The following is a 17,618-nucleotide window of genomic DNA, read 5'->3' on the forward strand; positions in this document are numbered from 1 at the left end:
ACTGCATCTTACATACTTTGGCCATGTTGTCAGGAGGGATCAGTCCCTGGAGAAGGACACCATGCTTGGCAGAGTACAGGGTCAGCGGAAAAGAGGAAGACCCTCAACGAGGTGGATTGACACAGTGGCTGCACCAATGAGATCAAGCATAACAATGATTTTAAGGATGGCGTAGGACCGGGCAATTGTTTCGTTCTGTTGTGCATAGGGTCACTATGAGTCGGAACTGACTCAACGGTACCTAACAACAACAACAACAACAGATTCTGAGGGATGACAGGAATTGGGCTATAAATATTCCACTGGGGTGTGTTTATGGTAGGACTTTCTGGAAATGAAGGCTCAGTAGGAAAGATTTTGGTCTGGGACAGGTTGACCCACCAATGGCCCACCTCAGTCATCTCAGCCCCTTCCCACCAAGCACTTGACGCCCAGGGCAATGTGCTCTTTAACCCCACTCATTGAGTCAGTGATTCTTCCTCTTCCAACAAATGTTTATTGTTTACCTCTCAGGTGGCAAATGGCTGCCTTCCTGGAGAGGATTTGGAAGTAGAAATTAGGGATCCCCTTTCTTTTTCTTTCTTCTTCAGGTAACAAGTTCCTGTATGGATCCTAGGACTGTCAGTACATGTGCATGAATGTCACCAGTGCCTGCATTTCTTTTCTGGTATCTGTTTCATGTTGCAAAAATGAGAGTTTCTGTAATAAAATTTAGACGCTTGGACCTTAACTCTGATCGTCGGTCCTCCAGTTCAGCCCTTCTCTCTTATGCATAAGCCCCTGGTTTGTCCAAGCTGTGAAGCCTGTTCCTACTCAACTACAAGTGTTCAGATTTGAACAACTCAACCCATCTGATAGGTATATTCTCCCTCTCACCACTTGTGGTGCTCTCTAGTTTCTTAGATTTAGTTTCGTTCTTTGCTTTGTTCCACCCTTCTGTATAATTTATTTCAAGTTTTGAGGCTTATTTTATGGCCAATGTTACAGACTGAAATATGTCTCCCCAAAATATGTGTTCTAAATCTTAACCTCTGTGCCTGTGGTTATAATCCCATTTGAGGTTGGGTTGCCTTTGTTATGTTAATGAGCCAGTGTTAATGCAGTGTAGGGTGTATCTTGAGTCAATTCCTTTGAGATATAAAAGAGATTAAACAAGCAAGCAGAGCAGAGATGAGGTAAAATAGATGCGAAGACACATGGATATCTCCAAGGAACCAAAAAGCAGAAATTGGAGAGACAAGGACAGTACTTCACAGTGGAGAAAGAGAAAGCATTCCCCTTGAGCTGGTGCTGTGAATTCGAACTTCTATCCTTCTGAACTGTGAGAAAATAAATTTTTTTTTTTAAAGCCATCCACTTGTGATATTTCTGTTATAAAAGCATTAGATAACTAACACAGCCACAGTATAATCTAATCTATCTTCATGAATGTTCCAGAGCAGTTGAAAGGAATGACTATTTTCCTACCGCCTGTAAATGTCGAATGGGACTAGTTGTTTGACAGTGTTTTTAGATATTTTACCTAGCGATTTTTTTTTTTTTTTTTTGCCAACTTGTTCTATTGAACACTGAGAGAAGAGTTTTGAATTCTCTAGCTAATATTAGGAATTGGTGTTGGTTTATGCATTTTGACATGTTTTTGTTAATGCATAAAACATTCAGGATTATTATGTCTTCTTGGTGGATTGGCCTTTCTGTCATTAACTAATGTTCCTCTTTATCCCTGCTAATATTCACGTTCCTAATAATAAAGTCACTGCAGCTTTCCATAGATTCATATTTACCTGATACATCTTTCTACATCCCTTTACTTCACCTATATATTACTATCTATGTATATATGTATATATGTCTTGATATTTAGACAGTTTTTCAGCACAGCATGTAGTTGACCCTGGTTTATTATACAATTACACAATCTATGTCTTTTAATTGGCATGTTATATTTTCTTTTTTAAATTTTGCTTAGGTGAAAGTTTACAGAGCAAATGTTTCTCATTAAATGGTTAGTACACAAATTGTTTTGTGACATTGGATGCCAACCCTGCAGCGTGTCATCAGTCTCCCTTTCCCTACAACAGGTTCCCTGTTTCCATTAGTCCAGTTTTCCTTTCCCTCCCTTCCTTCTCCTCTTTGCTTTTGGATGGTTTGCCCATTGGTCTCCAATGGATGAACTGAACTGTGAAGCATGTTCCTCATGTGTTTTATGTTGGCCATGTAGACCTTTCTAAACTTTGCCTGAATTCTGAATCTCAGGAAATGACTCATATACTGAGTTAAAAGAGTGTCTGAGGGCCAAACTCTCAGATTTTCTCTAGTCTCTGTCAGACCAGTAATCCTGGTCTTTTACTGTGGTGTGCGTATGAATTACAATTTTTCCAGATTTTTCTCCTCTATCCGAGACCCTCTGTTGTGATCCCTGCCAGAGCATTCAGTGGTGGTAACCAGCCACCATCCAGTTGTTCTGGGCTCAGCCTGGTGTAGGTTATGGTAGTTTTGGTCCATTAGTCTTTTAGACTAATCTTTCCCTTGTGTCTTTGGTCTTCTTCATTCTCCTTCGTTTCAGCTGGAATGGGACCAGTAGAGATGGTTTCTCACAGGTTTTAAGACCCCGGATGCTACTTGCACAGTCGGATGTTAAACACTTTCTTTATAGATTATGTTATGCCAATTGAGCTAGATGTCTCCCAAGACCATGGTCCTGAGACTTCAGCCCATTAGGTTGGACCCTCAAGACGTTTGGATGTGTCTGTGAAACTTCTGTGACTTGGCCCTGGTCCAGTTGTGGTGACTTACCCAGTATTTTCTGCTGTTTACCCTTCATCATAGTTACCACTTTTATACTATCTAATTAGTGACTTTCCCTCCCCAGCCATCCCCTCCAGCATAATCATCAAAATTTTTTTCTTTCTGGGTGGAAACATTTTCATGAGTTTTAATAATAAGGGTGTCACACAGTATTTGTTATTTTGTGATTGACTTATCTCACTCAGCATAATGCCCTCCAGATTCATCCATGATGTGAGATGTTTCACAGGTTCATCCTTGTTCTTTATCCTTAGGTAGTATTCCACTGTCGTATGCACCATAGTTTGTATATCCACTGATTTGTTGATGGGCACTTAGGTTGTTTTCATGTTTCCTTTTTTTTTGTATGTGAATAATGCTGCAATGAACATGGGTGTACATGTGCCTATTCATGTGACAGCTCTTATTTCTCTAGGATAGCTTACTAGGAATGGGCTTGCTGGATGGAATGGTATTTCTATTTCTAGTTTTTTTAGGAAGCAGCTTATCATTTTCCAAAATGTTTGTACCATTTTGCAGTCCCACTCTCAGTGCATAAGAATCCTGATCTTATTGTAATCTCTCTAACATTTGTTGTTTTCTGTTGTATACATACATATTTTTGATTCATGCCAGTTATGTTGGGGTGAGATTGTATCTCATTGTAGAGTTGATTTGCATTTCTCTAACACATTTGTCGGTTTGTTGTGCTGTGGGGCCTTGGATGTTACTGTGATGCTGGAAACTATGCCACTGATATTAAAATACCAGAAGGGTCAGCCATGGTGGACATGTTTCAGCTGAGCTTCCAGAGTAAGACAGACTGGGAAGAAGGACCTGGTGTTCTATTTCTGAAAAGGATTAGTCAATGAAAACCTTATGCATAGCAGCAGAACGTTGCCCGATATAGCGCAGTAAGATAAGCCTCTTATGTCGGAAGGCAGTCAAAGTACGACTGGTTAAGAGCTGCCTCCTCAAGGCAGAGTCAACCTCAATGACGTGGATGGAGTAAAGGTTTCAGGACCTTCATTTGCTGGTGTGACATGACTCATAAGGAGAAGAAAGAGCTGTAAATATCCGTTAATAGCTGGAATGTGGAAAGCACAAAGTATGAATCTAGGAAATTGGAAATCATCAAAAATGAAATGGCATGCATAAACATCAATATCTTTGACATTAGTGAGCTGAAATGGACTGGTATTGGCCATTTTGAATCACACAATCATAGAGTCTACAGTGCCAGGAATGATAACTTGAAGAGGAACGGCTTTGCAGTCATCGTCAAAAAGTACATTTCAAGATCTATCCTGAAGTTCAATGCTGTCAGTGACAGGATAATATCCATACGTCTACAAGGAAGACCAGTTTATACAACTATTATTCAAATTTACCCCAAAACCACTAAGGCCAAAGATGAAGGGCATGAGGATGTCCACTACTTCTGCAGTCTGAAATTGATTGAACATACAATCGGAATGCATTGATAATTACAGGTGATTGGGATGCAAAAGTTGGAAACAGAAGATGGATTTGTAGTTGGAAAATATGGCTTTGGTGATAAAAACAATGTCAGGGATTGTGTGACAGAATTTTGCAAGACCAACGACTTCATTGTAAATACCGTTTTTCGACAACTATCCACATGGACCTCGCCTGATGGAATACACTGGAATCAAATCAACTACATCTGTGGAAAGAGACAATGGTAAGCTCAATATCATCAGTCAGAACAAGGCATGGGGCTGGTTGTGAAACAGACTTTATGTTTTATTTTTTATTTTAATGGATCTGGGATCTGAGCTGGAACCCTCGGGGCTGCCTGCAGTTGCAGGAGCATTCAGGGGCCAGCATGGATGTACCTGGGTTCTGGGCTGGGTCCTCTCAGGGCAGTGGTGTGGAGGACAGAGATAGGAGGAAGGGCGAAAGCAGAGACAGAGGGGGCTAGATGGGAGAAGGCAATAGGGTAGAAGGCAATACTGTTGTTCCTGGCTGTTGAGGTTGCAGGGATATGGCAGTTATAACTGCTGTTTACCAGGAGGGTGGAGGCTGTAGGAGTGTGTTCCTGTGGTTACCTGGTGAGAGAATCTGGGCTTCTACTTGAGCTACAGCCAGCAAATGTGATCTTACTTTGCCCTGGGTGTGTCCACACCAAACCTCTATCTCCTATTGAGAATTCCATGTAGGTGCCTTTCTGCACGTGGGGTTGTTGGTTTTGTTCAATAGTGGCAACTCTGACTCATGCTGTTTGGCTGGAAACCTTCACTATGTGTCTCTATTTCTTCTCTCTTTACTGTCAGTTTCTTCTTCTTATCGGTGACTTCTGATCTAATACTTTATCCCTTTATATAAGGTTCAGGGCTCTAGGGTTGACATCTCTATTTATTTCACTTGGTTTTTCAGGTCTTTGTTTCAGTGGGATAGATTAGTGTGTCTGAATAGCCTTCCATCCTGACTCTGCACATCCTATATGCTTTACCAAGTTTCTTTTTGGTATCACGCTCCTATCCGAAGAACTTCCTTAACATTTCTTGTAATACTCTGCTGAAAATGAATTATCTCGGCTTCTCTCTCTCTCTTTTTTTTTTTTTCTTAGAATAATCTTTATTTTACCTCAGTTTTGGAACAGTTTGTGCTGGGTATAAAATTCTAAACTTGAGCATATTCTATTGGTGTTTGAAAGGAGTCACTCCATTGTCTACTGGGTTATGTAGTTTCTGATGAGTATTCTGGTATAGTTCCTATTTTTATTGCTCAGTACATAAAGAGCTTTTGTTCTCTTGTTGTCCTCAAGATTTTCACTTTATCTTTGATTTTCTGTGGTTTGATGGTGTTGTTGTTTCAGAATTTATCCTGTTTGGAATTCTCTCTGTTTCTTGAATCTGTGTTTTAATGGTTTTCATTGTTTTTGGAAAATCATGGCCATTTCCTCTTTAAGTACACATTCTGATTGATTCTATCTTTCATTGACTTTTGAGAAACTGATCACTTATGATAGACTCTTTGATGTTATCCCAAAGCTCTTGGACACTCTGTGTTTTTTTTTTTTTCTTCTTCTTCTCTTTTTTTACTTCAGTCTGAGTTATTTCTGTAGCATTTTTTTCAAGTTCACTGAAGGGTGTGGGTAGTTTAATGATGAGCCCATCATAGAAGTTCTTTACCTCAGATATTCTATTGTTTCATTTCCAACACCTTTCTTTTGAGTCTTTCTTAGCAATTCTATTTCTCTTTTCAAATTCTTCGTCTGTTTATGTTGTCAAAATTTTCCACTCAATCTTTATCACACTAATTATAGTCATTTTAATGTTCTTCTTTAATCATTGCCACAACTGGGCCATTGTTCTCTCTAGTTCTAGTGATTAATCTCCTGACAGTGGGTTGGATCCTTTTTTTTGTGTGTGTGTCTTGTGATTTTTTTATGTAATTTTGGGCATTGTGTGTAGAAGAGGTAGAGACTGAGGTTAACACTATTGATGCCTAGAAATGGACATGTCTGTTCTGTGCATGCGGTTAGTGTGAGGATTTGGTCAATTCAGTCAGGAGTTTTGCTAGGTTGGTCTTTGTTATTCTTATCATTACTTTCAGTGCATCACAGGCTGCAAATTCTTTTATTTATTTATTTTTTTGTGGGTTATTCTTGCCTTCTGCTTGCAAGAATGTCAGGGCTGCTGGAAAGTTTTTCTTTGTCTTTATCTCATCAGCTTTCAGCCATCCCTGCATGACTGCACCACAGAATAGGAATCTCTCCAGGAGACTGCTCTTTTCTCAGCACTACACTACTTTTGCTTGCTACTCAGTGCTTCACATGTAGCTGAGATGAAGGATTCTCTGTTGTCCTATTTCAACCATATTTGAATGTATAGTAAAATGAGTGAGAATAATTTATTAAAGAAATGTGAGCTGTATAATAAAAACACATTTCCCCCACATAAAATGAGACATAAGTCTTCTGGTACAAAGGGTCTACTAAATACCAATTGAGGTAAACAAAAATATCCCATTTACATAAACCATTGTGAAAATTCATGGTGCCAAGTATTAAGAAAAGTTGCTCTACTTTCCCAGAGGGAAAAGGACACCAAAATCTAAGCCTGTTGTTGTCAAGGTGATTTTGATGCATGGCAGCACCGTGTGTTTCAGAGTAAAACTGCTTCATAGGGTTTTTTTTTGCCTGTATTTCTACGGAAGCAGATCATCAGGCCTGTCTTCTATTGCACCATTGGGTGGGTTCGTGCCATCAACCTTTCGGTTACCAGTTGAGCACAGAGGTTTATGCCACACAGAGACCTTTCCTAGAGAGACAGAACAGATAAACTATAAAGAAATGAGAATAAAATCAACATTGTTCTCAGTAGCAGCCCTGGAATCTGGCATCACTGGAGTAATGCCATGAACATTCCCACAAGGTTTTGCAGGTTTTAAGATGACAGAGGAAAGGTGTCAAGGGTTGAATTATGTTTCCCAAAAATATGTGTCAACTTGGCTTGTCCATGGTTCCCAGTATGTGCAATTGTCCTCCATTTTGTGATCTGATGTAATTGTCTTCCATTTTGTCATATTGTACAATTATCCTCTATTTAATGTGTTGTAAATCCTCAACCTCTATATGTTGATAAGGTTGGATTAGTGTGAGACATTCCCTTACTAAAGGGCCTGACTGAAGTTGCAGACTTACTCACACCACACTTTTACTCAAGTCTTGCCCTTACTCAGATCACTGCTTTCCATCCTTGTCTTACTTAAGTTACAATCTTGCTTGTACAACCTTTTATCTTCCTAGAGATAAAGAGAGAGAAAAGCCAGAGACAGGAGAAGACCTCATTACCACTAAGAAAGAAAAGCTAGGAAAGGAGTGTATCTTTGTACCCAGCACTCAAAACCTCCTAGACCCAGGCAAAGATTGATGCCAAGACACATGAGAATCTCCAAGGAATGCCAATCCCACAGATGTTGAAGTAGACAAAGACTCTCCCCCAGAGCTGACAGAGAGTGAAAATCTTAGAGCTGCCACTCTGCATTTGGACTTCCAGTCCCCTAAAGCATTAGAAAATAAATATTGTTTGTTAAAGCACTCTACTTGTGGTATTTCTGTTATAGCAGCAGTAGACAACTAAGACAAAAGGTATTTTTTGCCTTCCTATCCTCAGAAACCACTCAAACACAGCAAGGAGATTGAGAGACAGAAGTATATACTTTGCCTTGGAGGAAACAAAGCACATGTAACATCATAATAAGAAACAAGAAGATGGAAAACCAGTGAAGGACCGAGAAATCACTGGAAAGAACAGGGGAAGTGGAAATAGAAGGTTCTACAGACTGCGTTCAAGAAGACAATCCCAGAAAAGCCAAGAAATAGAGCCACTAGGAATTACAAAGTTGGGATGAGGCTACAGCCTAAAGAGGAAGGACGTTGGTAAGGAGCAGTAGGGTCTGATTTTCTACCCCACCACACATAAGAGCACAATTGCCTCCTCCTCCTCACCCTCAAACCAAAAATCAAATCTTTGCCATGCAATCGATTCCATCTCTTAGAGACCCTATTACAAAGTGGTTAAGCTTTTGACTGCTCACCAAATATCGGTGGTTCTAACCCACAAGTCACTCCATCAGAGAAAAATGAGACAGTCAGCTTCAGTGAGGATTACAGGCTTGGGAACCCTACGGGGCAATTCTACTCTGTCACATATGGTCTGTATGTGTCTGTTCCCCCAAAGTGTGGAGAAATTCATCCAAAGAGCTGCAGACTCTGGGTTCTGAATAGAACTAGAGACAAGATAAAGCAACAGACTGAAATGGTGATGAGTGAATACCTGAATAGATATTGGTTAGGACTCTGGTCACACTCCCTCTAAATCAGGCCAAAAACTGAACCCCCTGCTACAGAGTTGATTTAAACTAATAGTGACCCTATAGGACAGAGTAGAATGGCCCCATAGGGTTTAAAGTCTGTAAATATCTTTTTGTTTGCTTAATTATTTTACTCCTTCTACTGTTCCTTGAATGCTGGAGAGACTGCTGCAGTTGGCAATTCTTTCTGTGGAGAAAATGACCACTGCAAAATGAGAGAACTACAAATACAACTACAAATCCAGGGTTCCCTCCCTGGAAAAGTCATCTTTGCTTGCCTTCCCCACGGTATAGACCACCAGTCAAAAAGCTCTGCCCTTGCTCACAGAGCTTCCTGTCAGCTTTCTAGTACCTCATGATTAAAGTTCAAAAGCAGAATCATGAGACTTTTTAGGAAATAATTCTATAGCAGAGACCAAATCAAAATAAACACATTTTTTTAAAAGCAACTTAAAGAGAAAACTAGAAAAAAAAAACTTCTAAAAATTACTAATGTATTCAGAGATAATTAAAAATATTTTTAATTAATAGTAAATTTGGGAAGATAATGTTGATTAAGACCACCAGATATTAAAAATGAAAAAATAAATGAATAAAAACCCAAAGTGACGCATAACAGGCTTGACTCCTCTCTCTCACAGCTCACATCCTGTCCTTTAATAAATTCTGTTAACTTTGCCTTCAGAACCTATCCAGTCCTGGTCCTAGCACAACCTCCAGTGCTACCCCGGTACAGTCTCTGTCATCCTTTACCTGTAGCACTGCAATAGCCTCCTATTCTCCCTGCTTCCAGGCTGCCTTACCTCCCATCAAAGCCACAGTTTATTCTTTATAATTATAGCCACAGTGCTTCTTTTAAAAGATTGGCAGATCAGGTAATTCCTCTGCTGAACACCTCTCATTGGCTTCCTATTGTCCTCAGAGTGTAGCTGAAATCTTGAAAGGGGTTTCTTTTCAAGACAGTACAAAAACTGGGGTCCCTTTACCTTTCTGTTCTAATTTTCTACTCTCCCCACTCCAGCAGATCTTGATCTCCTTGCTATTCTTCAAAACCCCCAGCAAATTATTCCTTCAGAACATTTGCATTTTTTGTTTCTTCTTCCTTAAAAACTTTCTGTAGGTACACTCCAACTTCACTCCCTCGTGTCCTTAGGTCTCTGATCAAATATTACCTTTTCAATGACATCAACTCCCCAAAACTATAGCAAGAGAACATCATTTGTGCTAGCCTTTGTCAATTATACTAAAGAATCCCATGAGTGTCATTAAGATAATATTAATAATGTCTAACTAAGTCCTAGATAATATATCAAAACAGAGACAATTTTCAAGAGTTTCTTTCAATAAGAATTAAAAATTAGTAACAAAGGGGCAATAACATTTGTATATTTATATTTTCAGTTTCACATAGCATCATTAAGCAAACAGTTTTTAAAAGTACGAAAAATTCACTCATACTTATTGGGCATTTTAGGCTGTTTTAGGGATCTGAAAGTTGGTGTTGTAGCCAGCCTCCATGAAGGCCCCAGTGGTCTTCACCTTATGTGCAAACACAGTTAGTGGGCTTGGTTTGAGGCTTCAGTTTGAAGTATGCCCTAATCGACATACCCAGCAACATATGCGAGCCAATGGGATTTCAAGGTTCCTCTATGTGAGGAAGTTGCTGAGATTACCTAAAGAAAGCTAACAAAGAGAAGGAAGCTTTGGAACTAGTTCAGAGAGGGCCTGGGGTACGTGTGTAGGAAACCTGCCCCCAGGACTTGGAGACATAAACACGGTATGTTTCAAGTGTTTCAAAGTTGTGATAACAGGCATCCTTTTATTTAATGATTTGATTGAAGATAGTAGAAAGACATGAACAGGAGAAAGAATGCAGGGGTTTCTCAGGTGGGACACTGCCTCCTTGGAAAGAATCTAAGGCTTTAAAAGACTTACTTTGGAAGGAAAAGATTTCTTATGTTGTAATTAAGAGATTGCTCTGAGCTTTCAGTAAGGAAAATCACCTATAGGTGATGGGGATGCCTTGTGGAGCCATCCGGGCTCCAAGTAGAGGGTGTCATGTCACTGAGTGAAGCACTACTCTTAGCTGCAAGTGAGGAACAGAGGTACCTGAGGGCTAAGCATAGTAAAGCAGTGACTGTCGTGAAAGGATCAGGAGAGGATCCACAAACAAGTAGGAATATAAGAGAGAGTATAAAAGCTGCCCATTTCAAAGATTCTGCTCTCCAACAAAAATGGTGTAAGGAAAGAAGGAGAGAACCTAAACATTTGGGTTCCATCTGTTTAAAGGGGATAATAATTTTTCCCTGTGTAGTTTATTGAGTTGTTTTGTGAAGATGCTATTTGACGGTCTTAGAGCTATTGCAAATATTGTATAGGTAGTCCCCTACTTTTGTACCTACTCTCATCCTGAAAACGTATATGAAATAGAAATGTGAAAATATGCTTATATGTTAGAACCAGGTTTCTTTTCCCAGATAAATAAAAATATTATCAAAATTCTAGTTAAACTTTATCATGTATAAACCATTATCAATAATATGTTTATTTTCAGTACTTCGAGTAATTTCCTTAAATTCGGTTATCTCCACAATTGTTCAGCAACTGTTAAAATAATTAAAACACCAAGAAATTGAAACATAAGTTTTATTATTTTGAGCAGTCATTCTATGTGCAAACAGGGAGATCATTCTTTTCTAAAAACCAGTGACTCAAAATAGACTAGTTACAATTTTTAAAAGCTAGAAGTTTGAATTGGTTCAAAACAATAATATTTAATTTTTCATGTTTTAAGAAACAGTTTGCAAATAGGAGGAAAGTGAGTCTCCCAGCATGGAGAACATGATCTATTAAGATCGTAGGGGTAGGGCAATGATAGAAACATAGAAGGATATTATTCTATATAATAAAAGGAAAAAAATCAACATGTAAGAGATCTGTGGTTTTAGGGCTCTAGAGAAAATTGGAATTTGGTGAGCATGGAGAGGCGTCTGAAGGGGAGGTGGTCGGGCAACATGGTGGTATAAAATCCCTCTGCTTAATTCTGAAATTTTCAAAAATCCTTGTACTCCCAAATGCCTTTTCTTACTTTGGTGGCAAAGGGGTGAATGCAGGAAAAGAAGCTAAATTTCCTGCACGAGGTTGTGCTGAGGGTAACTAAACCCTTTGCAATTGAGTTGATTCAAACTCATAACAGCTCCATAGGACAGAGCAGAAGTGATCCTAGGGTTTCCCATATTGTAAATATTTATGGAATCTGAGAGTCATATCTTTCTTCCGGAGCTTGGCTGGTGGGTTCAAACTGCTGATAGCTGAGCTCCCCTTACCCACTGTGGCACCAGTTCTCCGTTGAGGGAAGCTTGGGAAAGTGAAATGCCTGTGAGGTTGAGACCAGGGAAAGAAAGAATTAGAGCCAAGAGTGAGCATGCAAATATAAAGTGATGCATACATCTGCCTGATGGGTGTCGATATTCATAATCCATTGTAAGCTTTCCTGGTCAGAGGTGAGCAGGTTGATAGCAAAAGAGTTTGGATTAGTTCAAGGTTTCCATTCTGTTCCACCTGCAGACACAGGATTCCTTGGGGCTGGACTGGCTCCCAAAAAGGGAGCCCAGCTGGAGTATAGATGTTACCACATGAGAGACTTACTTAGGAAGTACATAGCCAGGGACTAGGGACAAAGATTTTAAATTGTGCTGCACCGCTCTACAAAGATGTGCTGAACTTACAGGACTCTGAAGGTGAGAGGTAAAGAAGAAAGGGTGAAAAAACGCCCACGGAAACATGAGAGCTGCTGGGCCTTCTAGGTAAAAATTTCCACTGTGCACACATATGCACACTATGAATACACTATACACACATAGCAAAAAGAGAAAAGGCCTCTGAAAATGTGCTGTGACCCTAGTGACTCTTGCCAAGAGTAGCACAAGAAGGTGCTATTAAACTGGGAAACAAATAAAAGATACATTGCTGGGAAGGAATGAATGTGATCTCAGCCTTGGGAAGGGTAGGACAGAATGAGTCAATGATAATATACTAGTGTTTTGAAATTACAATGTTCATCTGTGAAACGAGTATATAACTGTAAGCTTCAAACTGTGTTATTTGAAGCATTAAGAGGATTGTTGCGATTTGGTGACTTTGAGTTGATTTTTGATTAACAGAGACCACATGTGAAAGAGCAGAACTGCCTCAAAGTGTTTTCTAGGCTGTAACCTTTACAGGAGCAGATCATCACTTCTTTCTCCCACAGCACTGATGTGCAGATAACAATGACCAAGCTTGTGGTTAGTAGCCGACTGCTTAGCCATTGGATCACCAGGGTTCCTTATTCAAGGGTTAGAGGAGAGGTAACTGATTTAGCAGAGTAGCTGATTCTTATTGAATTCTGTTTATAATCACATTTTCATGAAAATAGGAATACTCATTAAGAATTTTCCATTTGTGGAGGAATCAGGCAGGGAGAAAAAAATGTTTCATTTCTGTTTACATTTCTGTTTACAATTTAGTCTACTAAAGTGTTATGAGAAATTGTTCAAGATACAAGAAAGAGATTCCTTATATCTGGAAATGAGAACACTGAACATTGACAGTACTCCGAAGAAAACCCATACAAATTCTTCAGATAACTCCAAAAAACAAAAAACCCTCTGCCGTTGAGTCAATTTTAACTCATAGTGGCCCTATAGGACAGAGTAGAACTGCCCCATAGAGTTTCCAAGGAGTGCCTGGCGGATTCAAACTACCAACCTCTTGGTTAGCAGCTGTGGCTCTTAACCACTATGCCACCAGGGTTTCCTCAGATCACTCAGGCTTATATAATTAATTTCTATTGCCCTCCATCTTGGGTCTTCAATCTCATCAACCCATTAAATTCTCAACCATACTTCTGAAAATCAAGTGCCTCTACCAATGCATAGTATCTCATTTGGAAACTTTGTTATGCTAATGAGAATATAACTCCTAGAGCTTTTCTTAAAGCAAATCACTTTTGAGTCTAAAAAGTAGCATAGACACAGAGACCAATGAGCACAAAAGAGGAAGGGTAGATGCCCTGTGGACATCTTTGAGGAAGGAGGAATGCCAGAGCTAGAGAAGCTGAGACAAAGATTTTTCTCCAGGTGGTTAGAGAGGGAAATTTCCCTGAGATCTGGTTTCTTGAATTTAGACTTTTAGTCCCCAAAGCAGTGAAAAAATAAATTTTGGCATATTAAAACCACCTACTAGTAGCACTTCTGTAATAGAAACACTAAGAAATTAAGATACTGGAGCACCCTATTAACTACCAACTTCTTAGTTTAGCATTCAAGGCTTTCCCCAAATTGGCTCTCATCATCTACCTCAGTACTCCCAGTACTTAAACCACTGCTAGGTTTATTTCTCTCTCAGAACACTCTGCACAATCCCTTGTTTATACCTCTAACACCCAAAAACACCCACTGCTGTACAGCAGAGCCAGCATGGCACTATAGACAGAAGCACCATGTCATCCCTCCACAGCAAAGACCCAAGAAACTAAGTAAAAGAGAGACAAACGTCAATCCTGGAACCCTAAGAATCAAATGAAGTGATAAAGAACTCAGCCAAGCACCAAGTGGGATAAGAAACTGACAGAACAGAGAGTAAGGAGAGATATGTGGGGCGGTTCCCTCTCTGCTAATGTAGCACAGCAGCACAGATTTGCCATCTTAAACTTCTTTCATAGATTGGCAGACAGGGAATATGGGAAAGCAAATTCATGGAGCTGCCAGTAGGAGAAGAGCACCCAGTAACCAGCAATATTCGTTTTCCACTCCCCATCCTCCTCCCCGCTGCTTGACCTCTACTGCATCATAGCTGGCTGCGGTCACTCAGCCGGACAGGAAGTGCAGGGTCCCTGCTGCTTAGATTCGCCCCACCCACATCAGAATGAAATATGGAAGATCACCAGTCCTTTCTTCTGTGGCACTGTTAGGTGGGTTCACATCATCAAGCTTTAGGTTGCTAGTTGAGTACAAAGGTTTCTGCCACACAGGGACATTTCCTGGAGAGACAGAACAGATGAACTACAAAGAAATGAGAATAAAATCAACATTGTTCTCAGTAGCAGCCCTGGAATCTGACATCACTAGAATAATGCCACTGACATTCTCATGAGGTCTTGCAGGCTTTTAGATGACAGAGGAAAGGTGTCAAGGATTAAATTATGTTTCCCAAAGATATGTCTCAACTTGTCTAGTCCATGATTCCCCGTATTGTGTAATTGTCCTGCATTTGGTGATCTGATGTAATTGTCTTCCATTTTGAGGTAGTGTACAATTATCCTCCATTTTATGTGTTGCAAATCCTAAACCTCTATATGTTGATAAGGCAGGATTAGAGTGGGGTATACTCTTACTAAAGGGTGTGACAAAGTTACAGACTTAATCATGTCATGAACTTAATCAAATCTTGTCCTTAGTCAAGTCACTGCCTTACCTCCCTGTCCTACTCAAGTCACTCCCTTGCTTGAATCATAACTTTTATCTTGAAAGAGATAAAAGGAGATAGAAGCCAGAGACACGACAGGCACCTCACTACCATTAAGAAAGAAAAGCTGGGAGCGGAGTGCATCTTTGTATCCCTGGTCCCAGCACTGAAAACCTCTTAGACCCGAGGGGAGATTGATACCAAGACACATGGACATCTCGAAGGCATGCTGGGCTGGCAGGTGTTGAAAAGAGAAAAGGACCTCCCCCCAGAGCTAACAGAGAGAAAAAGCCTTAGAGCTGGAACTCTGAATTTGAACTTCCAGTCCCCTGAACTTTGAGAAAATAAATTTCTGTTTGTTAAAGCAATCCACTCATGGTATTTCTGTTATAGAAGCAGTAGACACATAAGACAAAAGGTATTTCTGTCTTCCTCAGAAACCACTCAAACACAACAAGGAGATTGAGAGATAAAAGTATATACTTTGCCCTGAAGGAAGCAAAGCACACCTAACATCACAATAAGAAACAAGAAGATGGAAAAACAATGAAGCAGGGAGAAATGACTTGACAGAGCAGGGGATGTGGAAATAGAAGGGTCTACACAGGGTATGCAAGAAGAAAAGCCCAGAAACGTTGAGGAATGGAGCCACCAGGAACTGCAAAAGGAGGATGAGGCTACAGCCTAAAAAATGAAGGATGTTGATAAGGAACAGTAGGGTCCGATTTTCCACCCCATCCCACATAAGAGTACAATTGCTTCCTCCTCTTCTCCCTCGAACCAAAAATGAAACATTTGCCATGCAATCAATTCCATTTCACAGGTACCCTATTGCACAGTGGTTAAGCACTTGGCTGCGTACCAAACATAGGCCGTCTGAACCCACAAGCCTGAGAAAGATGAGACAGTCTGCTTTTCTGAAGATTACAGCCCTGGAAACCCTATGGGGCAGTTCTACTCTGTCATATATTGTCACTATGAGTCTCTTCCCCCAGGAGCTGAGAAATTTATTCAGAGAGCTACAGACGCTGGACTCCAAATAGAAGTGGAGAGAAGATAAAGCAACAGACTAGAACTGGGAATAAATGAATATCTCAATAGTTATTGCTTAGAACCCTGGCCATGCTCCCTCTAAGCCAGACAAAAACCAAACCCACTGCCACAAAGCCAATTTCAACTAATAGCGACCCCATAAGACAGAGTAGAACAGCCCTATGATGTTTTGCAGGTTGTAAATCTTTTTTTTTTTTTTTTAATTATTATTCTTTAGGAGTTTACAGAAGGTATGCAGAACAAGCTAGTTTCTCATTAGACATTAGTATACATATTATTTTGTGACATTGCTTACCAATCCCAGTACTTGTCAACACTCTCCCTTCTTGACTTTGAGTTCCCTATTACCAGCTTTCTTCTCCATCCTGCCTTCTAGTCCTTGACCCGGGGCTGGTGTTCCCCTTTAGTCTCATTTTGTTTTATTGGCTTGTGTAATCTTTGGCTGAATGGTGAATCTTAGGAGTGGGTTCTTTACCGAGCTAAAAGGGTGTCTGGGGGCCATACTCTCAGAGTTTCTCCAGTTTCTGTCAAAGCAGTAAGTTTGGTCTTTTTTTGTGTGTGTGTGAGTTAGAATTTTATTCTACATTTTTATCCAGTTCTTTTCCAGACCCTCCATTGTAATCCCTGTCAGAGCAGTCAGTGGTAGAAGGCTGTAAATCTTTACGGAAGCAGACTGTCACATCTCTCTCCCCCGGAGCATCTAGTGGGTTGGAACTGCCAAAATTTTTGTTAAATGTTGAGTACTTTAGGAGCGCGGGGCCAAGATGGCAGATTAGTCAGTTGTTTCTGTCAAGGTATCTCTTACAACGAAGACCCGAAAAAACAATTGAATGGATTATATATGTGATGAGCTAGGAACCTGAATGTCAAGGGAAAGTTAAGAAATCAGACTGAGCTGCTGGGGGAAGGAGAGATGGTTCAGAAGCAGCAAGGAGTTGCAGAATCTGACTCAGGAGGAACCAGTGCCCCTCAGCCCTGATCCTCAGGTGCAACTGCAGTGGGACTGGTGGTAGATTTCAGGACATGGTTACTTCAGTGAAAGAAGGTGAGTGAAGTGGCACAGCCTGGATCCCCTGGCACTACAATGGCAGGGCCAGTGGTAGCATTCAGGATGGGGCTTTCATAGCCACAGAGCACCAGCGGCACAAAATATACTCATGGCTCTGGAATCAGCAAAAAACAGAGCTCTCAGCATAAGATAAGTGATTTTGTCTAATTTACCACATGGATCTAATGGCTCCCCTTTTGAAAGTACTTTCTTCCAGTATCTGAACCCTTCTCCCTCTGCCCAGTGCTGGCTTCAGTGACAGTCAATTTCCCCGGACCTGAGATTGGTCCTGATCAGCATCCTAAGCCATTCTCCCAGCCTTGGAGAAAGAACAAATTAACAAACGGGGAAAAAGTAATCTGCTGGCTCCCCTAAACCAGTAATTTTGGGCAGAAGTGGGTCCTGTTCAGGTACGAGTGGTCCACAGACTTTGAATTTC

The sequence above is a fragment of the Elephas maximus genome, chromosome 7 (genome assembly GCF_024166365.1).
Source record: "Elephas maximus indicus isolate mEleMax1 chromosome 7, mEleMax1 primary haplotype, whole genome shotgun sequence".
In the NCBI taxonomy this organism is placed as follows: domain Eukaryota; kingdom Metazoa; phylum Chordata; class Mammalia; order Proboscidea; family Elephantidae; genus Elephas; species Elephas maximus.